Raw genomic sequence first — 27069 nt, 5'->3', positions numbered from 1 at the left:
AATCAATTGTATAAGTATCTGTGATGTGATTGCGGGATCTTAAGGCAAAAACTCTGTTTAGCTTTGTAAGGAATTCTCAAGCTGTCTTCAAAGTGGCTGCACCACTTGCGTACCCATTGGCAATGACCGAGAGTTACTTTTGCTCTGCCTCCTCACCAGTATTTGGCACTGCTTTTTTGCTTTTGTTATTTAAAAGATAATTTTAGCTATTGTAACAGATGTATAGCAGTATTGTATTGTTTTAATTTATAATTTCCCAATAACAAATGATACAAATGATTTGGAATTATGTTTTTTAATTACAAAAATGATATGTTCATTGCAAGAACTTATAAAACCTATATATCTATCTCTATTTCTATCCCTGCTTGTATTTCCACCACCCAAGAAAGCAATGTTATACTTCCTGTATATATACTTTTGCACATTTTCATGTATTTATAATACAAATATAATAAATTTATGGTCTAAGCTTTGATTGGGTCCTTCAATCTTGTGCCATTTTCATCAAGTCTAACAGAACTTATTCAATGGCCTCATTGTGTGATTGTCCTGGTCCTTGTTTATGTTCTCACCAAAGGTCTTTACCACTCCTCCTATTAGTGTTTTCATCTGACCATTTTTATTGAAAGGAGAAGACTAGTGAAAACCTTTTTTAATGCTACTACTTTTTTCTAGCATAAACAAAGGAAAACATTGATGGCAAGACAAAAATAAACTACCAAAATACACAGAGTAATTACACCAAGTTTACACATTAAAGAACAAGCAACTTAGGGAACAAACCATCAAGTTCTTTCTGGGATTGATCACAGCTGTTACTAGTATTTACAGCGTAAATTTTGGGCTGGAAAGGAAGAAGGTTTGAGATAGGGTGGCCTCCTACAAAACTTTCCAAAAAGAGGAAGAAAGTGAAAAGTGATTCATAATTGCTGCAAGTTTCCTTTATCCAGCTATTACAGGTTTTGTTTTGTTATTTTCCTCAGAATAATAACGAGCAATGTGGGGAGAAGGGGAAAAAATTGAATTCATTTCATAACTCCAAAAAAACCCTATTAAAATTTTTACAGTGCAAAGCGCTTACAAATAAGACTTTTTTCCCTAAAACAAACTTGTCTTTACTAATATGATTTTGAACACTTGAAAAAAAAATGTTCTACATTTTATATTGCAGAGTATACTTAATAAAGAATTCCAGGATGATTAAGAGATGATCAAATTAAGGAAAAAGAGTTGTAAAGAAATTATGTTAAATCAATAAAGTTTTCACTCCTCAATTAAATGTAGATTCAATATTTTAAACAGTAATTTCTTATGTTTGATTTTGGTTTTTCACTAAAATCACAAATAGAACAATATTAAAGTTAATATCAATGTTAGCAAGAAAGACAATAAACAATTTTACCATTTTCATAAGACTCCACTATGTTCTAAGCAGTGAACAGATAATTTTCTGCTTCTGACGCCTTCCGCGGTGAGCATATTCTCAGCAATTTCAGCATTTTTTCTTTCCAAATCTTTTGTGAATTGTTGATAGATGTAATACCTAATGCTGTGTTAATAATTCTATTATGGAAAACTTGGTCAAAGACTTAACAAAACTAAGCTAACAGACACTGAAACTTGTTCTTCCCTTTGTTATAATAAGCATCTTTTGATTCCAAAATCACAACTTCAGAGAACACTAAAGATAAAAGCTTCATTTGTGACCTTTCAGTACAACTGCATAGAGATGAGCCTACTCAGGTATACAATGTTCTAGAGAATTAATGAATATTAATTCCACTACAAATACATCTGAATGCAGTTAAGAAAGAAATCATTACACGTTTGGAAATAAGTTAAAGAGAATGTGTCAGTTCTTTCTATATCATACTGGGGCATTAGTTACAAACTTACTCAAGAATTATTTAATTGCTGGAGAATAATATTTGTCTTTGGTATTTACTGTTTTATTAGAGATCAGATACTATGAAGACTGTTAAACTGTAGATTTATATCTGATAGGAAAGATAACTCCAACAGGGTATGGTTTTACTGTGGTGGAGAACATTAACCAGTAATACCTAACAGCACTCTTGTTCTGAGACTCTTTTTGTTCTGCTGCATTTACTGATGGACTTTAAACTCCTTCTCAAATGCTCTTGGAATCAGCATTACAGTTTTACTTGTTCACTCATTAATTAGTGAATCAAAAAAAATTTAATACATGTTCGTTATACATCTTTAAAAGAGTTATGTTTTAACATTTTGAAAACAATAATTTAACAAATCAAGGAGTTTTTTTGATATATTTCTTTAAATATTTAATTAAAATATATTGCATGATTATGTGCTTGTAACAAAGTACGCTGAAAAAAAAATAAAGGATAAAGGATCTTTAATTCTCAAAATCCCATTCCTTAACTCATAGACAATTATTATCAATTCCATACAGATTATTCTAGATCCTTTTTCAGAAAATAAAAAACCTGCATTGAAGCTCTTACCTACAGACTCACAGGCACATACATACACACACACACATATGGCCTTGTGCCACGCCAGAGAGTCTATCAACATGATTTATGGTGAGAGCTTAGGGTCACATGTTATCATCCTGACCTCAAGAGGGTCTGCAGACTGAAGTCAGCCATTTGGTGTCCAAACATGTCTATGTGAGCAAGCCCCAATAAAATCTGTCTATAGCAGAGGTTCAAGTGAGGTTCTATGGTTGACAGTACTCCCGATGTGATGTTTTATCACACATTTGCAGGAAAGTTGTTACTCTTCATGGCTCCACTGGGAATGGACAACTGAAAGCTTTACATGAGGAATTTTCTGGATTCTGCTTAATTCAATTCCCTTGACTGATTTTAATCCCTATTCTTTTGCTATAATAAACTGCAGCTCTGTCTATAACAGCTTCCAATGATTTCTGTGAGCACTTTTAGGAAATTACTGACATTGAGGGTGGTCTTTGGAGACCCCTGAACTCGGAATAGGTGTCAGAAGTGAGGGTGATCTTGTCGACTATTCGCTGACTCTGCAACCACATACATGTATACTCCATGTATATATCACAACCTCTTAAATATTGCATACATAATTAAAGCACCTCACTAATTTTAATGGTTCCATATTAAATCTAGCATAGATACTCCAAAATGCATTTAACCATCCTCTCATTATTAGTTGTCACCAGTATTTTATTATTAAAACAATGATGTAACATACATGTAAACAAATATCTTTGTGCATAAATTCAAGCGTATTATTTATTGCAATAAATAACTAGACATGAATTATCAGGACAAAGTATATTTTGATAGTTATAGCCAAATTGCTTTCCATAAGTTTATGAGTTTACACTTGCATAAACATTGCATTTGAATACTATTTCCACATGACCAATTAATATAGGACATTATTGCTAGTTTAAATGTTTTTAAATTCAGTGAGAAAAATAGTATCTAGTTCTTTTTAAAAATGTATATATTTCCTTAACATTATAAAAATTTTAAAACGTGATTATATATGAATTCATATACAAGGTAATATTCCCATTTATGCATATTTATGTTTCTGGACCAGTTCTATAACATTGTACTATTTATTTCCTATATTATTGAAAAGTAAACATATTTCAGGTTGGAAATTTTATTGATTGTGCTTTTTTTTTTAATAAATGAAGATATGTTGGCAGTTAGCAACAAAACAAATTGGCAACCAGCAATCAGCAAGATAGTGTAGAGACTATCACATTCATATTAGATTCTTTTTTATAATTGAGTATGAGACAAGATTCACTGCCCCATCCTTTTGTGGGAACTTGCTGTGCATTCACAGGAGAAGGAGGGATTTCTTCTCATATACCTTAGAATAAAAGGGAGTCACACAATTAATTCAAAGTAAAAAGAGGATTATGACTCCATTGCCTTTAATGGAGTCCTGACGGTTTTCAAGGGAGTACAACAGTTAGAATATTTCTCTATCTCTTCGTTTCTCTGCCTCTGCCTCTGCTTATCTCTCTTGCTCTGTGAAATGACTTTTTATTTTTTTTATTTTGTACTCTACTTTTTAGTATATGTCATAAACTATGAAAATAATGGAAACTGGAGGAAATGATGTTTTCTTTGCCAATCAACTCTCTTTAACTTATCCTAACTATGTAGTGTGCTGAGGTTTTGAATTATCACAGGGAAAATTTATGCTCACCCCAATCTCATTTATCTTGTTAAATTAGTTTTTATTATTCTTGGAAAATTACTCTTCTAGGTTACATTTAGTATAGATTATCATATTTTCTTAAAATCTATTTTGAGTGTTTGAATGGGATCTTGTTGAACATATAGTTTATTCACAGGAAAGAGTTTGACAGTTTGAGCTATGATATCCCAGAACATGGTATGGATATATATTTATTTAGGTATCTTTATAAGACCATTGAGAAGTTTGATACTTTCTGTATATGATTTTCATCTGTTTCCTCTAAGAATTATTGAGTTCCTTTAGAATTTTTATTTTTAGTGATTTTTTTAATCTGTGATATACTTGAGGTCATTCCTGATATTTAGGAGAATATATATTTTTTATATGTTAATATTGTATGGGGCATTATATTTTATTGTCATTAATAGTCTTTTTTTTTTTAAGGAAGATTAGCTCTGAGCTAACATCTGCCTCCAATTCTCCTCTTTTTGCTGAGGATGACTGGCCCTGAGCTAACATTTGTGCCCATCTTCCTCTATTTTATGTGGGACGCCTGCCACAGCATGGCTTGACAAGTGGTGCATAGGTCCACACCCAGAATCTGAACTACTGAACCACAGGCTCCCCAAGCAGAATGTGCATACTTAACCACTGTGCAACTGGACCAGCCCTTGTCATTAATAATTTTCATATTTGAATGTATTTTGTGTAAGTTTTTGGTAGCAAATTATGTTTTTTGCAACTATTTATTTCCTCAATTTTTTTCTTGTTGAATCAATTAGAACGTCCACAATACTTTTACATAGTGCAGATGATAGTGAACATTCTGATCTTATCGTTAACTGTAATGGAAATACTTTAGTAGTTTCACTATATTAATGATGTTTTCTATAGGTTTGTTTTTTTTTTTTTGGTGAGGAAGATTAGCCCTGAGCTAACATTTGTGCCCGTCTTCCCCCATGTTACATGTGGAACACCTGCCACAGCATGGCCTGATAAGTGGTGTGTAGGTCCACACCCAGGATCTGAACCTGACAACCCCAGGCTGCTGAAGCAGAGTGTGCAAACTTAACCACTATGCCACCGGGCTGGTTGCTTATAATTATTTTGTGTTTTCTTAATCACAAATTAATTTGATACCTTTTAAAATTATTTTTCATCGAGTAGTAAAATCATAGGCTTATTCACCCAATTCAATTAATCATGATAATATATTAGCTCATCTATTGACTATCATATTCCTAGGACAAACTCTACTTGGTCATGATGCGTGATGCTTAATTGTAATTAGGCTTTATATGCTAAGGCTTTAATTAAATCTTTCAAATCACCTCAAAGTAAATGATACTTCATAGTATCTTACCTACTGATTAATTTTATGTTCACCTTGTCCAGTTGTGAGTATTAGGATTAACCTACCTCAAATATTGAGTTGAAATTTATGTATCTTATACTGTTGTTACCATGCAAAGAGCTTGGTCTGCTCACCGCAAGACAAGCCAGACAGTCGAGAGGCAAGGGGGTAGTAGAGAAAGGACTTTATTGCAATGAGCTAGCAAGTAAGAAGGTGGTGGACTAACGTCCTAAAGAATCATCTTGAAACTACAAAATCTTGAGGCTATGATATATGGCAAATAGGCTTAAAAGAGGGGGGGGGGGCGGTTCTTAGAATGTTGACCATCTGGCATGGCAGACCTGGAGACACTGACCAGACCATCTTCTGTCATCAGTGATGGATACCAGCATAGAATTTCCTTCCCAGAGTCAGAACATTACTAAGGAAACTTAAAGAACAACATTATCATCTTATTGCAGGAGGGAGGAATACGCGTAAGTAAGGATCATAGAACCTACAAAGCATGCATGTTTCCTGGAGGCTAATTATTTATTTATTGCCTAGGCTACATGCAAGCTACAGCATGTGCCGCTGGGTCCATGAGCCGGGGTCATACATAGTCATGGCATGATTTCTTTCTACTAGATGGTTTCCCTCATGTCAGCCTTAGATTGTGATGGCATCACTGTGATCTCAAAAAGTTTGTATTACCACAGAACATATTTTCTTGAAAGTTTGGCAGAATTTGTCATAATACATTGGCCATATTTGGATGGAGATTCCAGATAGCCTTTAAAGTATTTTTAAGTTTATTACAAAGTTTTCTATATATTTGTGGTTTTGCCCCCCTCTCGTTATCTTTTGCACATTTTTGTTTTAGTAATTTAGTGATCTTTCTGAAGACCTATATATTTTTTCCAATCCAGCACAGACTTTATTATTTTCTGTTTGGTTCATTATTTTCTTCATCTTTATTAATTTCTTTTTTTCAGTTTTTTTCTAGTACTTATTATGATGGTCTCTTCCTGCTTCTTAAACTTACTTGTTAATTTATTTTGAGTCTTTCTGTATTTTAGTAATTTCTGAAAAAAATGCCCATCTTCAAACTTATTTCTTAGCCCAATTCTGTTTCTATTATGTAGTGTTCTCATTGTAATTCATTTCCAAATAGGCCATAAATCATTTGTTTTCTCATTAACGTAAGAAATACATTTAAAAAGAGGTGTGTGTATACATATATGTGTTATCAGTGACCTTGGGTTGAAGCAAATTACATATTTTAAATTGCATAGCTTTAAAAAACCTAGCTCTAAAAATTTCATGTTTTAGTCAGAAAATAATAATAAAAACCAATACATTCCAATTTTTAATTCATCCCCAGTGCGTTTTTACATTAATAGCTATTGTAAATGTGTAGAGCAATCTTGGAAAAGAATAATTCTTAACTGTAATGTTTCAAAACTATAGAGAACCAAAGTTTCCCAGATCGCCAGTTGTCCCTCAGAAGTTGTGTGTGGATAAACACTTGCTGCTCCAATGACGATGCGTTGGCATGTTACCTTAGTATGCTTTGCTCCTCCATGGAGCTGAATTAGCTCAGTCAGATGACTGTTGTCAACCAGTAGGGTGCTCCTTTCTAATACTCATCCTGACATGCAATTTAGAACAGGAAGAAAGTTTGCTGGTAACAATATAAAATCTTTCATGTCTTGCCAACAGTTTTTTCTGAGTGAATTCTTTGGCGTAAATTACTGCAAGTCCTCTGATATTACTCTAACTATAATTAAAATGTATATAAAATCATATTTTATTAGCTTCTCCTACACATTAGTTTCATATAGCATTATCTTGTATTAATAAGAGTATCAAAAAGTTTACATGATTTATGCTTTCTCATCTATTTTTTCGGTTGTAGGTAGTAAGCCACATAATTTCTGAGTATCATCAAGCCATCTCCTACCTCTCTGATTATTATTTTCAGTTTTCTTCTCACATATGTACACAAAAATCTGCTTCCTAAAAATATTCTTAATGACGGTTTTTCCATATCGCATATTCTTCTAAAGTAGTGGTTTTGTGGTTCTGTAGGCGATCAGAATTTGCCACCCCAAAATGTGTGTGTTGATTTGATTATTTTTAAGAACAAAAGACTCAGAAAGAAACTCCAACGTTCCCCTAACTGCCTAAAGGAATTTAAGACAGATGGCCTGTCAAGGAAGGCGCTAATACCATAGATAGCTATAGTATAATATAAACTAGGTATGGTCGAGCGAGAGGAACCTAGCAAGGCCCAACTAATCAAAGTCCTCTGCATGTCCCATGGTTTTTTTGCAAAGAATTGAAAACATTTGTTTACCAAACATTTGCTTTTCCATCTCCATGTAAATTGCCTCCCTCGCCTTTGAAGTCCCAAACCACCACCCCCAACATCCTCCTTTGTCTTTAGCTGAAGATGATATTTAAGGTGGTGCTTCAGCCATTTTGGCAAGTTGCTCAGTTTTCCTGGATTTCTCTCATGTGTACATGTTATTAAACTTTGTTTGATTTTTCTCCTGTTATTCTGTCTCATGTCAACTTAATTCTCAGACCAGCTAGAAGAACCTAGGTGCTAGAAGAATAGTTCTTCCTTCTCTATAGTTTCCCCACTTTTTTAGTAAATGAGTCAAGATTTTAAAGTGATTTATTTGTCTATTTATTTATTTTTCATGAGACATAATTGACATATAGTTAAAATGCATTTTAAGGTGTCTTCTACATTTCACACATGGTTGAGCCAAAGTGTTGTTAGAGTAACTAAATAAAATAAACCTCCTCTCTTTTTTTTTTTTTTTTTTATTAATGTTATGATAGATTACAACCTTGTGAGATTTCAGTTGTACATTTTTGTTAGTCATGTTGTGGGTACACCACTTCCCCCTCCGTACCCTCCCCCCACCCCCCCTTTTCCCTGGTAACCACCAATCAGATCTCCTTCTCAATATACTAATTTCCACCTATGAGTGGAGTCATATAGAGTTCGTCTTTCTCTGACTGACTTATTTCGCTTAACATAATACCCTCGAGGTCCATCCACATTGTTGTGAATGGGCCAATTTCGTCTTTTTTTATGGCTGAGTAGTATTCCATTGTGTATATATACCACATCTTCTTTATCCAATCATTAGTTTCTGGGCATGTAGGCTGGTTCCACGTCTTGGCTATTGTAAATAATGCTGCAATGAACATAGGGGTGCAACGGACTCTTGAGATATCTGATATCAGGTTCTTAGGATAGATACCCAGTAATGGGATGGCTGGGTCATAGGGTATTTCTATTTTTAACTTTTTGAGAAATCTCCATACTGTTTTCCATAGTGGCTGTACCAGTTTGCATTCCCACCAACAGTGTATGAGGGTTCCTCTTTCTCCACAACCTCTCCAACATTTGTCGTTCTTGGTTTTGGATGTTTTTGCCAATCTAACGGGGGTAAGGTGATATCTTAGTGTAGTTTTGATTTGCATTTCCCTGATGATTAGCGATGATGAACATCTTTTCATGTGTCTATTGGCCATATTCATATCTTCTTTTGAGAAATGTCTGTTCATGTCCTCTGCCCATTTTTTGATCGGGTTGTTTGTTTTTTTGTTGTTAAGTAGTGTGAGTTCTTTGTATATTATGGAGATTAACCCTTTGTCGGATAAGTGGCTTGTAAATATTTTTTCCCAATTAGTGAGCTGTTTTTTTGTTTCAATCCTGTTTTCCCTTGCCTTGAAGAAGCTCTTTAGTCTGATGAAGTCCCATTTGTTTATTCTTTCTATTGTTTCCCTCAACTGAGGAGTTACAGTGTCCGAAAAGATTCTTTTGAAACTGATGTCAAAGAGTGTACTGCCTATATTCTCTTCCAAAAGACTTATTGTCTCAGGCCTAATCTTTAGGTCTTTGATCCATTTTGAGTTTATTTTGGTGTGTGGTGAAAAAGAATGGTCAATTTTCAATCTTTTGCATGTGGCTGTCCAGTTTTCCCAGCACCATTTGTTGAAGAGACTTTCTTTTCTCCATTGTAGGCCCTCTGCTCCTTTGTCGAAGATTAGCTGTCCATAGATGTGTGGTTTTATCTCTGGGCTTTCAATTCTGTTCCATTGATCTGTGGACCTGTTTTTGTACCAGTACCATGCTGTTTTGATCACTGTAGCTTTGTAGTATGTTTTGAAATCGGGGATTGTGATTCCGCCGGCTTTGTTTTTCTTGCTCAGGATTGCTTTAGCAATTCGCGGTCTTTTGTTGCCCCATATGAATTTTAGGATTGTTTGTTCAATTTCTGTGAAGAATGTTCTTGGGATTCTGATTGGGATAGCATTGAATCTGTATATTGCTTTAGGTAGTATGGACATTTTAACTATGTTTATTCTTCCAATCCATGTGCAAGGGATGTCTTTCCATCTCTTTATGTCATCGCCTATTTCTTTCAAGAGAGTCTTGTAGTTTTCATTGTATAGATCCTTCACTTGCTTGGTTAAGTTTATCCCAAGGTATTTTATTCTTTTCGTTGCGATTGTGAATGGGATAGAGTGCTTGAGTTCTTTTTCTGTTAGTTTATTGTTAGTGTATAGAAATGCTACTGATTTATGCATGTTAATTTTATACCCTGCTACTTTGCTGTAGTTGTTGATTATTTCTAATAGTTTTTCTGTGGATTCTTTGGGGTTTTCTATGTATAAGATCATGTCGTCTGCAAACAACGAGAGTTTTACTTCTTCGTTACCTATTTGGATTCCTTTTATTTCTTTTTCCTGCCGAATTGCTCTGGCCAGCACCTCCAGAACTATGTTGAATAGGAGTGGTGAAAGTGGGCACCCTTGTCTTGTTCCTGTCCTCAGAGGGATGGCTTTCAGCTTTTGTCCATTGAGTATGATGTTGGCTGTGGGTCTATCATATATGGCCTTTATTATGTTGAGGTACTTTCCATCTATACCCATTTTACTGAGGGTTTTTATCATAAATGGGTGTTGGATCTTGTCGAATGCTTTCTCTGCATCTATTGAGATGATCATGTGGTTTTTGGTTTTCATTTTGTTAATGTAGTGTATCACGTTGATTGACTTGCGGATGTTGAACCATCCCTGTGTCCCTGGTATAAATCCCACTTGATCATGGTGTATAATCTTTTTGATGTATTGCTGTAATCGGTTTGCCAAAATTTTGTTGAGGATTTTTGCATCTATGTTCATCAGTGATATCGGCCTGTAGTTCTCCTTCTTTGTGTTGTCCTTGTCAGGTTTGGGGATCAGAGTGATGTTGGCTTCATAGAATGTGTTAGGGAGTTCTCCATCTTTCTCAATTTTCTGGAACAGTTTGAGGAGAATAGGTATTAAGTCTTCTTTGAATGTTTGGTAGAATTCTCCAGAGAAGCCGTCTGGTCCTGGACTCTTGTTTTTGGGGAGGTTTTTGATTACCGTTTCTATTTCCTTACTTGTGATTGGTCTATTCAGATTCTCCATTTCTTCCTGATTCAGTTTGGGGAGATTGTAGGAGTCTAGGAATTTGTCCATTTCTTCCAGGTTGTTCAATTTGTTGGCATATAGTTTTTCATAGTATTCTCTTATGATCTCTTGTATTTCATTGGTATCTGTTGTGATTTCTCCTCTGTCATTCCTGATTTTATTAATTTGCGATTTCTCTCTTCTTTTCTTGGTGAGTCTGGCTAGGGGTTTGTCAATTTTGTTAATTCTTTCGAAGAACCAACTCTTTGTTTCATTGATCCTTTCTATTGTCTTTTTTGTTTCAATATCGTTTATTTCTGCTCTTATTTTTATTATTTCCCTCCTTCTACTGACTCTGGGCCTTGTTTGTTCTTCTTTTTCTAGTTCTGTTAGGTGTCGTTTGAGGTTGCTTACATGAGCTTTTTCTTGTTTAGTGAGGTGAGCCTGTATTGCGATGAATTTCCCTCTTAGGACTGCTTTTGCTGCATCCCAAATGATTTGGTATGTCGTGTTCTCATTTTCATTTGTCTCCAGATAATATTTGATTTCTTCTTTAATTTCTTCAATGATCCATTGTTTGTTGAGAAGCGTGTTGTTTAGTCTCCACATTTTTGCACCTTTCTCTGCTTTTTTCTTGTAGTTGATTTCTAGTTTAATAGCGTTATGATCAGAAAAGATGCTTGATATTATTTCAACTCTCTTGTATTTATTGATGTTTGCTTTGGTTCCCAAAATATGGTCAATCCTTGAGAATGTTCCATGTGCACTTGAGAAGAATGTGTAACCTGCTGTTTTTGGATGAAGTGTTCTATATATATCTATTAAGTCCATCTGGTCTAATTTTTCATTTAATTCTATTATTTCCTTGTTGATTTTCTGTCTGGATGTTCTGTCCATTGGTGTTAATGGTGTGTTGAGGTCCCCTACTATTATTGTATTGTTGTTGATGTCTTCTTTTAGTTCTATTAAGAGTTGCTTTACAAATTTTGGTGCTCCTGTGTTGGGTGCGTATATATTTATAAGTGTTATGTCTTCTTGGTGGAGAGTCCCTTTTATCATTATATACTGTCCCTCTTTGTCTTTCTTTATCTGTTTTGCTTTGAAATCTACCTTGTCTGATATTAGTATAGCGACACCTGCTTTCTTTTGTTCATTATTAGCTTGGAGTATTGTTCTCCATCCCTTCACTCTGAGTCTGTGTTTGTCTTTGGGGCTGAGGTGTGTTTCCTGGAGGCAGCATATTGTTGGATCTTGTTCTTTGATCCATCCTGCCACTCTGTGTCTTTTGATTGGGGAGTTCAATCCGTTTACAGTTAGAGTGATTATTGAGACGTGGGGGCCTACCACTACCATTTTGTGTCTTGTTTTCCGGTTTTCTTCAGTTTCCTTTGTTTCTCGTCCCATGGTTTAATCTGTTCTGATGTAGAGCTGCTACTCTCTGTTGTTGTCCTTCTACTTATCTCCTCTGCTCTTGGTTTTGTAGCCCCTTTCCTTTTTTGGATTTTTCAGGAATGAGGGTTTTCCTGAGGATTTCCTGAAGAGGAGGTTTTGTGACAATGAACTCCCTTAATTTTTGTTTATCTGGGAAAGTTTTTATTTCTCCATCGTATTTGAAGGATATTTTCGCTGGGTAGAGAATTCTCGGCTGTAGGTTTTTGTCCTTCAGATTTTTGAATATATCATTCCACTCTCTTCTAGCCTGTAAAGTTTCTGCTGAGAAATCTGCTGATAGCCTGATGGGGGTTCCTTTGTAGGTTAGTTTCTTTTGCCTGGCTGTCCTTAATATTTTCTCCTTGTCGTTGACTTTTGCTAGCTTCACTACTATATGCCGTGGAGTTGGTCTTCTTGCATTGATAAAGTTTGGAGATCTATTGGCTTCTGTCACCTGAAGATCCATCTCCCTCACCAGATTTGGGAAGTTCTCAGCCATTATTTCTTTGAATAGGTTTTCTGCCCCTTTCTCCTTCTCTTCTCCCTCTGGTATACCTATAATCCTTACGTTGCATCTCCTAATTGTGTCTGATAATTCTCGGAGAGTTTCTTCATTTCTTTTAAGTCTTGCTTCTCTCTCCTCCTCTGCCTGCAACAATTCTATATTGCCATCTTCCAAATTGCTAATTCTTTCCTCCATATTATCGGCCCTACTGTTCAGAGCATCTAGATTTTTCTTAATCTCCTCTATTGTGTTCTTCATTTCCAGTATTTCTGTTTGGTTCTTCTTTATCGTATCAAACTCTTTTGTGACATAGCTCCTGAACTCGTTGAGTTGTCGGTCAGAATTCTCTCTTAACTCAGTGAGTATTTTAATGATGGCTGTTTTGAAGTCATCATCATTTAGGTTATATATCTCATTTTCTTTGGGATTGTTTTCTGTGTATTTGTTACTTTCTTTCTGTTCTGGAGATTTAATGTATTTTTTCATATTGCTTGATGATGTTGATTTGTGCCTCCGCATGGAGATAGAGTTTAGTTGCTCCTTTCACTTGTTTCAGCTGCTGCGGTGGGGGGAGCAGCTGTTTATACTTCACCAACCAGGAACCCTGTCCGTAGTTGCTAACTGGGCCTGGGCCCCTCTTCGTAGCCACAGTGGCCCTTTGGATTCCCTCCTCTGCCGTGGGGGCCGTCACGGGGGGCTTCAGGCTGCAGGTGCCTACTGTTGTTGCCCACCTAGATGCGCTCTCTCCTTGGGGTCTGCAACGGTGTTATGGGCTTTTCCAGCGGCCAGGGGTGGGATCACTTTTATTTGTCGCTCGGTTGCTGTCGGCACCCACCAAATCTCACTTGTCCTCTATGGGTCGCAGGAGAGCTATTGGCATCTTCTACAGTCTGTGGTTAGTACACCTAGCTATGCTGCTTTTGCCCTGGGGTCTTCCAGCCTTGTGGCTGGCGGCTGGGTGCCTTCTACTGGTGCTGTGCAGAGGCTTTCCCTAAGGCTTCTGTGAGCCTGTAGGGTTTACCCCTAGGCTACTAAGCTGGGTCTCTGGAACTCTCTCCAGCCCCAGCCCTCTCCGAGATCTCCGGCAATCCCTAGCCTCACCGGGTGGGCAACGGCAGCTGGGGGTCGCCCCGCCCTCTGGGCTTCTCTCCGGGCCTCTGCCGGGAGCTCTGAATGCTCAGCGTGGCCCCTCTGCTACCGGCAGACAGAGAGTTTTGTCTGCTGCCTGGCGGAGCTCCGGCGCTTCCCCTCCGGGTCGCCGGACCCGCCTTTGAAAGTTCCCCCGCCCCGGTCCTCTCCGAGATCTCCGGCAATCCCTAGTCCCACGGGGCGGGCAACGGCAGCTGGGAGACCTCCGTGCCCTCCGTGTCTCTCTCTGGGACCCTCCGGGCGCCCCGAGCACCAGGCCGGGTCTCCCCGCCAATGGCGGGGAGAGACTCTCCCCGCGGGCTCAGGTGTGCAACTCCAAAGTTTCCCTCTGCGTTTAGGAGTAATTGCGGTGGGTTTAAGTAGGGTTCTGGTCACCTGTTTCCACCGTCGCTCCTCTGTTGTGTTCTCGCTCCTGCCCTAGATGTGTGTGGATCCTCTGGGGGCGTCCGTTGGAAGAAAGCCGCTTGCGGGTACTAGGCTGCCCGTCGGGGTCGGAGAGTTTTCACCTATTTCCACATCCTCCCGGAGGAAAGTCCGTCCGCCTTCCGATGTATAGTCGCGTGGGTGTCTCAGACGTCCTGAGATGCTGTCTGGATATCCTTTGTCAAGCGATAAGTGTCCAAATAATTGTAGACTCGAAGGGCGAGAGACAAAGAGGACTACTCACGGCGCCATCTTGGAATTCCTCCTCAAACCTCCTCTCTTTTTAATTACTCACCTCTTGGCTGTAGCTAACTGTTGTTACAGATGATAAGGCAAAATTACCATGGTTAATTGCTATAGGCTAATGGATCCCAAACTTGATTGTATATAGGAATCATCAGGGGAGATTCTCAACCCCCACCCACAACCCCTGCCCAGGCCAAACTCAGACCAATGAAAGAAGAATACCTGGGGGATGGGCTCCTCAGGTGACTCAAAGTATAGACAAATTCGAGAATCAGTCTGCTATTTCCTAAATCTCAAATATCACCCAGGAATAAATATGTCTGTAGAAAAGTAGCGATGTGTGTGTATGTTACTCGTTTTATCCCCCCACATCCCAATATTCCTAACATTGCAACTTATACAGTGTAACTTTTAAAATTTTGTTTATTGAGGGGCCGGTCCAGTGGCACAGAGGTTAAGTTCCCACGTTCTGCTTTGGTGGTCCGGTTCCCGGGTATGGAGCTACACACTGCTTGTGAAGCCATGCTGTGGCAGGCGTCCCACATATAAAGATGAGGAAGATGGGCATGGATGTTAGCTCAGGGCCAGTCTTCCTCAGCAAAAACAGGAGGATTGGTGGCAGATGTTAGCTCAAGGCTAATCTTCCTCAAAAAAAGGAAAAACAATTTTTGTTTATTGAAAAGTCTGTATATATTGTGCATAAGGTTAGGGGGCGGGAAAGTGGGTAAGAAACTGTGGCTACTTGTCAGTATATTATTTTCCAAATTACAGTTGGATTAGTAATGTCTCTGAACCATCAGAAAATTAGAAAGAGATAGAGAAGGGGAAAATGAAAATAACTTTATAGAAGAGAAATCCAACAAACACTATCACAGCCAAGTGATGAAGTGATCAATGTCCACAATGAAGTCATATTGATATGATGAAATGAAAATGAAATTTATCTCTGTGGGCTTTCTCCTCAAAACACATAACTGAAGTCTAACCATGATAAAAACCTCAGAAAAATCCCAATAAAGGGACATTCTACAAAATATTCAATCAGAACTCCTCAAAACTGTCAAGATCATCAAAAACAATGAAAGTAGGAGAAACTGTTGCAACCAAGAGGAGTCTAAAGAGACATGATGAGGGGCTGGCCCCGTGGCCGAGTGGTTAAGTTCGCACGCTTCGCTGCAGGCAGCCCAGTGTTTCGTTGGTTCGAATCCTGGGCGCAGACATGGCACTGCTCGTCAAACCACGCTGAGGCAGCGTTCCACATGCCACAACTAGAAGGACCCACACCTAAGAATATCCAACTATGTACCAGAGGGGCTTTGGAGAGAAAAAGGAAAAAATAAAATCTTAAAAAAATAATAAATAAATAAATAAATAAATAAAAAATAAAGAGACATGATGACTAGATGTAATGTGATATCCTGAGTGGGATCCTAGGCAAGAAAATGGACATTAGGTAAAAACTAATGACATATAAGTGAAATATGGACATTAGTTAATAACGCTGTATCATTGTTGGTTCATAAATTGTGACAAATGTACCATACTAACATAAGATGCTGCTATGGGAAGTCTCCTATTATCTTTCCAATTTTTCAGTAAATTTAAAACCTTTATAAAATAAAAAGTTTATTACAAAGAAAAAGGAGAAGGACAGCCTGATGATGAAGAGATTAAGTTCACACACTCCACTTGGTAGCCTGGGGTTCACAGGTTCAGATCCTGGGCACAGATGTATGCACTGCTCATCAATCCATGCTGTGGCAGCGTCCCACATACAAAATGAGGAAAATTGCCACAGATGTTAGCTCAGAGGCAATCTTCCTCAAGCAAAAAGAGGAAGATTGACAACAGATGTTAGCTCAGGGCCAATCTTCCTCATTAGGAAAAAAAAAAAAAAAGGAGAAATACAGAATGCTGAAAATCTTTGTACCCATATTATGAAGACAGTATTAAGGTCAGTTTTACTTATAAGAAGAGCATAACATTATGAAATTGCTCATTCTCTATACATCTTTTGAGTGGCACTGGAAATTCCTACTAATTTGAAATATTCACTAGATCTGCTATACTAAAGACTTCCTGTAGGTTTGATCATTTATTGGCTTAGCTAACACTTCTAATTAACTTCATGTGTATGATTTCCTAATATATGTCTCTCCAGCCCTGCCTTCCCATATAATATGCAAAATCATATTTCCTTCTCCTGCAAACTTCTTTATACTTTATTTATCAGATATTTGCACAGTAGTAATCCCCTCGGTATTATGTAAATCTATGCCCCACTATCTTATCCAAAATGAATTTGTTCTTATTCTTTCCTCTGCCCTCAAAAAAATTCTGTACCTCTAAAAATTTCCCCAGTTTTTCAACGTCACAGTTAAATTATATTTATTATTCTTCAAATCCTATATCTAAGGAAGTAACAAATCTTGCTGTCTTGCCCATAAAAATTTTTCTTCTTCTTTTTTTATTCTTAAGAACACCATCCTCGACATCCTATGTGTGTTCTACAGCTACTGACACTTTCTTTAATGCCATCAATGACCCCAGTCATCTCTAACTTAAGTACAATCTCAATCTTCATCATAACATTCTTGATGCAAATAAACTGCAATGACTCCCTGTTTCTTGGCAAAACAAGGAAGAATTTTGGATCTAGACAATGAAGGTATATCATATTCTAACCCCAAACTATCAATCTTATTTCTTACCTTCCATAGCATAAATGCCTTGCTCTGAAAGTTAGCATGTTGTTATCAGACAAACCTGTTGTTTGTAGTCCTGCTAGTGTGGCTTTTTGTCCTTGTTTTAATCTCACAGAAAATCCTCTCTCACAATAACTGTTCTTTTCCTACCTCTGTGGTTTTCCAAACCCTGCAGTTTGTGCACTCACCATTTTTCATCAAAACTCAAACATTTTTTAGCGTAAATAAGATAATTTAGCCCAATTATGTTATATCTTATTCTAGATGTTACTCAAATTTGAATATTGTCTTCTTGAAAACAGATGTTGTTTTAAATGATATTCAAATATCTTTCCCCTTCCAAAGAGTTTTTTATGAAAAATTAAATACCTCAGGGAGACATAAATAATTATGAATAAATTAACATGCATTTATACTCCAAGAGGGACAATTTTTGTTTTTATAGTAGTTAATAGATCCCAGAGGGAATGGGGAAGTAAATGGGAAAGAAAATGTACAAAGATTGGAGAAATTTAGGCATGGACAATGGAAGACCAGAGGGAGGAACTCTGACAACCAAGTCATTAATTTGACAATGCTAGGCACGCGGGAAATAGGAAAACTCTAGTTGAAGAGTAAAAGAGTACCACTCTAGTGTGGTCTCCTGTGAAAATATGAAATACTGAGCTGTAGAACCTGTTGAGATGTTAAAGGAGAAAATACATTGGCTCCAATCCTTCTAGGACTCCTGACTAGGTGTGTTTCCTTTGTCATCAAATTTTCAGGTTTCCTAACTACTAACAAGAGGTGAAAAACAGATCTTTCATCTCTGAAGGATCCAATAGGGATTGCAGAGTTTATGTATTCTGATCTTGGAAGTACTTCAAAGAGATGTCTACCTGGAAGCATACAACCTACTCTTAACTTGGGACTTTAACTTCTCAATTGATGCCTATATTTTTTTTCTTAGACACAAATGATACATCTATACCTGGAGCCCTCTGACAACTCACATAGGAATATCATTAGAGGGAGCAAATAAAATGAGAAAATAATGGTAGGGGTTTTGAAGAAAAAATCTGCTGCCATCTAGCATTTATTTGCATTTGCTACCCAAATGCATTTGATACCCAAAACTTAAAGACTTGAAGTCATTTGCTTACTATCAAAATTCTGCTCTAGATTCAGAAAATTTTTCCGTAAATCTAGTTGCATTTAACAAGACATTAGAAAGACCTAAAGTCCATGAAGGATGAGGATGTCACCAAGAAAACAGGTATGGATTACAATGAATACCAGCTCCAAATTATTGACATGAAGCTCTTTTTACCAAAAAGAAGAGTAGGTTGTGATGTTATTACTAAAAGCTATAAAATAAAGAGATATTTCCATAGATTAATATACTCCATTTTAAAAGATTTTCCACTTAAAGTCTAGTTAAGCATCTTTGTACTGGTCTCATAGTGAAAGTTTTATTGTCTTCTGGAAAGAGAATTTTGGAAGTATTTCAGACTAATTATGATGAGTGAGCCTATGGTGGGAGAATCAGCCAGTCAGTAATTCTAAGTAGACAGAAAGTAAATGAGGACACTAGGCATTTAGGAAGCAGTTAAGAACATGCTTGGAGGAAACAGAGTGACACATAATGTATGGGGAAGAAAGATATGGTTGACCTACTTAGGTCTTGGCAGGTTGGTGAGAACTAACCATACAGATACAACTAAACAGAATAGTAAGAATTTAAATTTTGGATCTTGAGGATCAACCTGACAAATTATTAAGACAGAATGAACAATAAAGGAATATTTTTGGTTCTTGATATTGAAGTCTGAATCCAAATATCCATAGTATTCTCATTTGGAAATCTCCCATTTACTTGGTAAGCATGAGAAGTTACACAAGTAAACAGAATTCCAGTGGAGATGAATGTGTTTATTTCCTGGAATGCAATTCAACATCAAATTTAGCCATTCAGAAGCCACATTCACCATAACGATCCTAAGTACATATCAATATACCATTCGAGGCCTGAAATTTTTTCAGAAATTTCAAAAAAACAACAAAAAAATAAATGGGAAAAATATATTCATTATACTCAATATTTTCTTTTTGCTCCCTATCTTATTTGAGAGGGTACTATGTATAGACTACATCAGTGGTCTCTTTTTCTGTCTTCCCATTGTCTTTTGCCAATGGGAAGCACTGGCAGGAGATGGCGAGATGGGAAAGGATGAGGTAGGGTTATTTATTTCCCTGACTCTTTTTCTGCTAATTTGCATGGGTTGTTGCTGTGTCTACCAAAGACCATGGTTGGTCTCTCCTTATAAAAGCTATCCTCCTTGGTTTCCAGTAATTACTCCCTTCACTTATCCTTCCAGGCCTAGGGTTAGTTACAGATCTCTGCTGCTTCTAGTCTTGGTGTAATGCACTACCCTTTTGTTTTTGTTGTTTCCCTAAACCCTACCCACAATTTGTAAACAATTCTTTTACTAAACTCTCCTCATTTATCTAACCTGAATGTGACATGCCTTTCCTATTGGGACTCTGACTTATACAAGTATAAACCACAAAAATCAAAAGTAAATTAAGGACCTTATGGTAAATGCAATAATTGAATGCATTTGTCAAGGAAAACTATTGCTATTTAGGTAGAATTATAGTTACTATAATAACACAAGATTCAAATCTATAAGATTAGTAATCAAAAGTTATTGTAACAATATATTGTTATGAATTTAGGGATGGAAATGTCAAGTAGGATCAACAGCTGAGAAGCCACTAGGAATCCCACTGTCAAATTTCTCCAGCTTGGTTGAGACAAAGAATTTCATCACAATCTTCACTACCACCCATCCATTCCCTCCTTCCCTAGCGACATTAGAGAAAAATTAGAGAAGGAAAGGAATAATTAAATTTGGGGAGGGTAGTGTTCATGAAGCAAAGTCAGTCCCTCAAATTAGGTTGCTTCCCTTCTCCAAAACACAGGCACAGAGGCTCCAGATGTAACGCGTGAATATATAATTCATTAGCCATCCAATTTTCTAATATCCCTCTGTTCTATCAAAAAATAGGGAAAGATACATGTGAAGAGATGGAAACACTGGGAAGAGTCAAGGTGAGATGGGCCCATAATAATTCACCTTGACTTCAAGGTTCACGAGAGATAATTAGGATTAGGTGCTATGGGTCCACACAGACACAACTACAGAGAGCCAGAGTGGTATATGGGTTAGAGTCCGTACTCTGCATGCTTAGAACAAATTGGAGTACTGTGACCAAAAGTGTCTAAAAAGACTAAAAATTCTGAGCTGTGATGCTTTTTAAGAAGACTGTTATCATTTATCAAGAAGTCAGTAATACATGTTAGAACATAGAAAACACAGACTAGGAATCTCCATTCACGTTGTGGAAAGTGTTGGTATTTATTGGCAAGGAGTATAAAATAGTGAGCACCCTCTGGTGTTGGCTAAGAATGCTAATTACAAATCAGTGCTATCGAGGAAGCGCCAATTAAAGGATATTTGTACCCCATAACTATATATTGATATCAGTGACTGACAGTCTATGGTTATAATCTCATAGAAAGCACATATAGACTTCCATCACATACATGACTCAGAGATGAAGAGTAACTAAGTTTTATATCAGTGTAACACACTTAAATGGAAATGAAGTGTTTTATTTAAACTAAGCAAAAGGAAAAATTCTCACACAATATATTCAGTTGAGTGCTATTCCAGGCTTTGTGTAGTATAATCAATCTTCCATTCAACCTAAAATTTCCTTCTATATCTTTGGTAAGTTGTTTTCCTATATTTATTTAAAATATTCAATTTGTAAGTAAACGGTAGCTTCCTAAACTGTTGAAATCCACTATCAGCTTTCATTGATAAAAACTTTCCTCTTAAGGAAATGGAATTTGGTACTATGAAATGCCCATATAATGATCCCAAAATTTGTCTGTAGCCACATGTTACAAGTGCACATGACAGCAGGCAATTATATGTAAGAAGGCACTATTTGAACATCTATGTTTTAGTCAGCTGGAGCTGCCCTAACAAAATACCGTGGACTCCATAGCTTAAACAACAAACATGTATTCCTCACAGTTTCAGAGACCAGAGATCTGAGACCAGGGTGCTAGGCATGGTTTCTGAAGAGAGTTCTCTCCCTGGCTTCTAGACTGCCTCCTTCTAGATGTGTGCTCATGTGGCTCTTCCTCTTCTTATAAAGGCGCTAATCCCACTGTGAGGGCCCCAACCCCATAACCTCATCTAACCCCAACTACCTCCCAAGGGTCCCATCTCCAAATGCCATCACTTTAGAGGTTAGGGTTTCAACATATAAATTTGAGGAGGACACAAACATTCTGTCTAGAACAATCTGAAATGCTTTTCTTTCATTTCAGATGAAGTAAAGGGTATTCATTGGCATTGTATTTATGAACCCTGAAAAAGGACATTGGTTTGTCAGTGTGCCTTTAAAAATGCCAGGCTTACAGTTTAACTAGGTTTTCAGTGTTTAAAACTTTTTTAGAATCAACTAAATTATTTATTCTGAAAATCCGACCATCATGTTGCATAGCTTTTATGATGTTTACATATTTTCTTTTAGTTTACTTTAACTTGTGGCCAAAATGAAATTCCCCAGATGTTGTTCAACTGCTGCCAAATTAGTTTAGGTGTTTTGTTTTTTTTTTTAAGTCAAGCAATTTATCAAGAAGAAGAGCAAAGACAAAAAGAGCCACTTATTTCTATTTATCCTTTAAATGATCTTGGCTTACTATGTAAATTTGCATTGGGAATTCAATTAAAACCATAGCAGATGTCTGCCCTATACCTCTGGAATTTATCTCTGCCACCTCCTGCTTACCTACTCCATCTCTTGTTCTTCTTCATTTTCTCACTAACTTAAGTAAAATGCTTTTTTCCCCCTAACTTATCTTGAATTCTTAATGAGTCGGAATACTCCTGTGACTAATCCATGTATGTTTGATTTTCAATCTTCTTGGTAGACTACCTTACTTAGATAACACAGATTTTCCTCACAGCTAGCAGAACCACGTAATTTCAATTCACTTGATTCTGCTAATTTCAAAACACTTGAGAGTGAAAGACGGTACTATAGATAATGACTCCAGGGCAACAGGCATAAACTGGAAGTGTTTCTCATAAATCGGTTGGTGTAGTCACACTCTGAAATCTCAATCCTCACTTGATGTTATAAACAAATAAAAGGTTATTCTAGATTTTCCACAAAAAGGCACATCTTGGTAATCAAGAAAATAATATTAATAATAATAATCCTTATTTCTGAGATGAGAGTAAAATATACTTGCTCTTAATAGCAACATGCTGACTTTAATATGAAGCTGATTATTTGATCCTTACCAATATTTATTTTCATAATTTACCTTTGAGAAAATCTTCTTTCTAAAAGGGTTAGCTTAATTCTGCCTATAATTTTTACCAAATCAAGATAATCAGTATTTAGAGGAGAATTTAAAATGAAATAGGACTTATGCTCAGTCCTTAAAGTCAGCTTAGAAGGCTTCATTGTCTTCACATAAAGTGGAATTTGATAGCATATGCGTTTAACATGAGCTTTGGTTTATCAAGATTTCTTAACTTCTCAAGTTTATTACTGCTTGTCTCAGAACATAATTTCTACGAATTAATTCACTTAGCAGAATTCAGAATCAACTAAACCATTTGATGATAACCAAGGGTCTTTTGTAAAGTGGATAAATGCCACAGCTCTTCAGTGCTTTCTATTATAACATTACGATGTTATAATCATCGAGGAGCCAATGAATACTCATCTCAAATAAAAGCCTCCTCTTATCAACAGATGCATCACAGAGGTATTCAGAAGATGTATGAAAATTTAAGCTAAGCACTGTTTAATTGTTAGTTGGCCTAGGCCTCAAATATGGGAGGGGAGGATAGAGGAGATAAATTCCATATGGACACATGAATCACCCATGTTTTTCTAAGCTCGTTGAGCATAAATAATTGCAGGCCAGTAAAGCTTGATGTCAATAGGCACGTACTCAGAGAAGCAGCAAATTAGACCAGACATCTTCAATACAATGCCTCCAGATCAGTGCCCTATAAATGAAATATAAAATGAGCCACATATGTGAGCCATGTATTTAATTTTAAATTTTGTATTAGCCACATGAAAAAGTAAAAAAGAAACATCATTAATTTTGATAATATATTTTATTTGACCCAATATATGCCAAGTAATGTAATTTCAATATAAAATTAATATAAAGTTTATTAATGGGATATTTTACTTTTTCCATGTTAAGTCTTCGGGATTTGATGTGTATTTCAAATAGCACACCTTAAAAGACACATTTAAAATGTCAATAGCCACATACAACTAGTGACTACTATGCTGCATGACTCCAATCTAGAACCTGCTTCATTTGGCCTATGGCCTGATGGTATATCTGAGCCCAGCTGCTGCTCCATGAGAGAAGAAAGAGTAATATGTGAGTGAAAAGCTGTTTTTCATTTCATACAGATGCATAGTCCCTAGCACTTCAGTAAAACGGGAGGATGAGATTGGAAAAGAATTACAAGAAAAAATTTATCACTAACTCCAACGAATCTGAGAGGGACAAAAGGGTGGTGGTGAGGCGGGGGGAGGGAATGGTTAGGTATCCCCTCATGCATAGGTGCAATCTGGCTATTCTACTTTTGCAATAAGAAAGGTGAAAAATGTCATATCTGTGAGTGACGTCTTAACTGGCATTTCATGCAGCAACCTATATTGAATTCTAGCTCCTTTTCTCTTTCGGGCTAGCCTATTTTTGGAGACACTCATATTTCTGCACATCTTGCAAGCAGGGACAAGGATCACCTTTTTTTAGGACTTTATTTTTAAGAATGTTTGCATAGCAAACTGCTTTAGAAGTTAGAGAAAATGTCTCCTTCTGAAACAGAGAGCAGGGTCTCTTCTACTTCTGATGGATAGAGATGGTGTCTGTGCCAGAGTTGGCACAGGCAAGCTTATTGCCAATTATAAAAGCTATAGGTTCCTTAAACTCTAGATTCTTCTCCCGTAACACAACACTTCCCATGTACAGGCATCACTTGGCCTTCTTTGCATGTTCTTGTGCAATTTGGGACAAGGAGAATAAACACAACCACAATCCTTATCCTTATGGTTGTTCTGTATTAAAGTCTTGTGCTTTCCACCAGCATTCATGAAACTGTGGCAGGCTGACTTGCTAGCCTACAAGTACAGTAAAATTTCAGGCTTGTCATATTTTTTGATGCCATTGAGTACTTTCTTCACCAAAGTTTACATTCTGAAAACAGCAGGAAAGTTGAGTAATGTTTTATATGTGCAGAACGTTGAAGCATTTAATTCAGATTATAGGCAATCAGTCAATGACATATTCATTTAGATTCTACTGCACTTGTACATTTTTTAAACACTATGGGTAAATGAAAAACAGATGTCTAAGTAAAATATGATGTAATATGGCATAGTATATAATACAGCCGTCATGATCTCCTCTCAAGAAGATGACAATCTAATTGCAAAACCAATATGCATATTTATGAAGAAAACTTAGCAAATGAATAATCAATGCATATAGATACCAGGGCCAATTAGGAGGATGAATTAGCACTTCAAGTTCAGCAATGTAGAAGAAAAGCTGTTCAGACTTAAGATTTGACAAGACCCCTCAGGCAAAAAGGTATGAAAATGTAAAGGAGTGGTTAGAGCTACATACTCAAGAGAAAGTATGGAAAAAGTTGTGAAAGTGAAAATTTTGCATCTAGATAGATGAGGAAAACAATCCATTCTGAGCAGCAGGAGCAAGTGAAGATGGAACAAATGACAGCAGATTGCAAGAGGCCTTTAATCTCAAGTCTAAGGAGTATTCATTTTGTCCTATAGTTAGTAGACAGTCATTAGAATCTTTTTAAAATTATAAGTAAACGTAGTTTTAGGAGACTGAATCTGAGATATCACATAATAAAGCAGTGTGACTTTTTAATATCCTAGAATGTACCTGGTAGGCTTGAGGCTAACATATATGATGCTTTCACAATATTGATTTTTAATGGATATATAAAGTTATCTGAATTATTATAAATAAAAATCACCATTGTGCTCCATTGATTTATTGTTGACAATATATTTCTAAAACTTGTTAGTAGACTCCTAAAAATAGCAAAAATTGAAAGCAAAGTTATAAGTTACAGAGGAGAGTGCTCAATGCAGGATATACTTAAATCCTTTTATTTGTTTAAAGAGTAGCAACTCAGCTAACATCTATTTCCAATCTTCTTTTATTTTTTTCTTCTTATTCTTCTCCCCAAAGCCCCCCAGTACATAGTTGTATATTCTAGTTGTAGGTCCTTCTGGTTGTGCAATGTGGGATGCCACCTTAGCATGGCCTGATGAGCGGTGCTAGGTCCACACCCACATCAGAACCAGCGAAACCCTGGGCCAGGAACTGGAATGCACGACCTTAACCAATGGGCCGAGGTGCCGGCCCCTGGCTAAATCCTTGATGAGTAAATTCATGTCTGAATGGTGAGGAGATATTTTGATTTTCTCATAAGATTCAATGTATCAGTTCAGGAGATAAAGGAATAAGGGGTAAAAATAGTAAAGAAAGAAAGGAAAATTAACGAACATGTAGATTAACTATGGCTCCATGTGCTTTTGCAAATAACCTGTATATTTCTAATGGATTTTTCTAGAACAATGTTGTTACTTTGTCTTTAATTCTTAAAATGAAGTCTAATGATTATGATTAAATTTCAGTTACAGAAGAAGAGAGAGAGGATTTTCAGGCCCAGTTTAACATTATAAATGGAGTGTTTGATGATATTTAAAAGATAGACTTTTCCATATATCTATTTCACTAAGTCTGAACACCTAAGGGTTATGTTTATCATACTTTGTAGGCTTATGGAAAGTAGGATGAGTATTTTAGCTCGTGCTATCTCTGTTGATGACAATTGCATTTAAAACAGAGAGAGTATACCACTTTTAATCGACTCTAACATGAAATCAATTTAATGGCATAAGTACACAAAACATAGATGAAAAAGATGAGTGCAGATTCAAATTAGAAAGAAATTACATTTGTAAGTGATTCAACCAAGAGCAAAAATAAACCATGTAGTATTGTGATCTCTGTAACAGGAGCTCATTATTATTGGACTAAAAACAACAATTAGGATATTTTACATGTTTTGCATACCCACCTACCTCTGTGATAATTGCCAGTAGAGGAATTAAATGGTTCACTGAGTACCGAATTCAGCATCCCAATGCCATAGAGAACAATCCTTGCTAATTGAAATGTGATGCATTAACTGCTTGGCAATACAAAGATATTCTTTATTTTCCTAAAACAGATGTGGACTTGTGAATATGCCTCAACGTTGTGCTTGTTTCACTTTAGAAATACCAAAGAATTAAAGCCGAACTATTTTAAATTCTTTCTACCCTTGTAGGTGAATTAAATATATAATTATAGGGGTGTGTGTGTAATAAATATATACAATATATATTACTTTATATTTATATTATTATATTTATATATTATATAATAGTTATATATTATGTGTTATTTTATATATTATATATAAATGCACATATCT

This window comes from Equus caballus, chromosome 15 (assembly GCF_041296265.1).
Source record: "Equus caballus isolate H_3958 breed thoroughbred chromosome 15, TB-T2T, whole genome shotgun sequence".
Taxonomy (NCBI): Eukaryota; Metazoa; Chordata; class Mammalia; order Perissodactyla; family Equidae; genus Equus; species Equus caballus.
Note: the sequence above shows the minus strand (reverse complement) of the source record.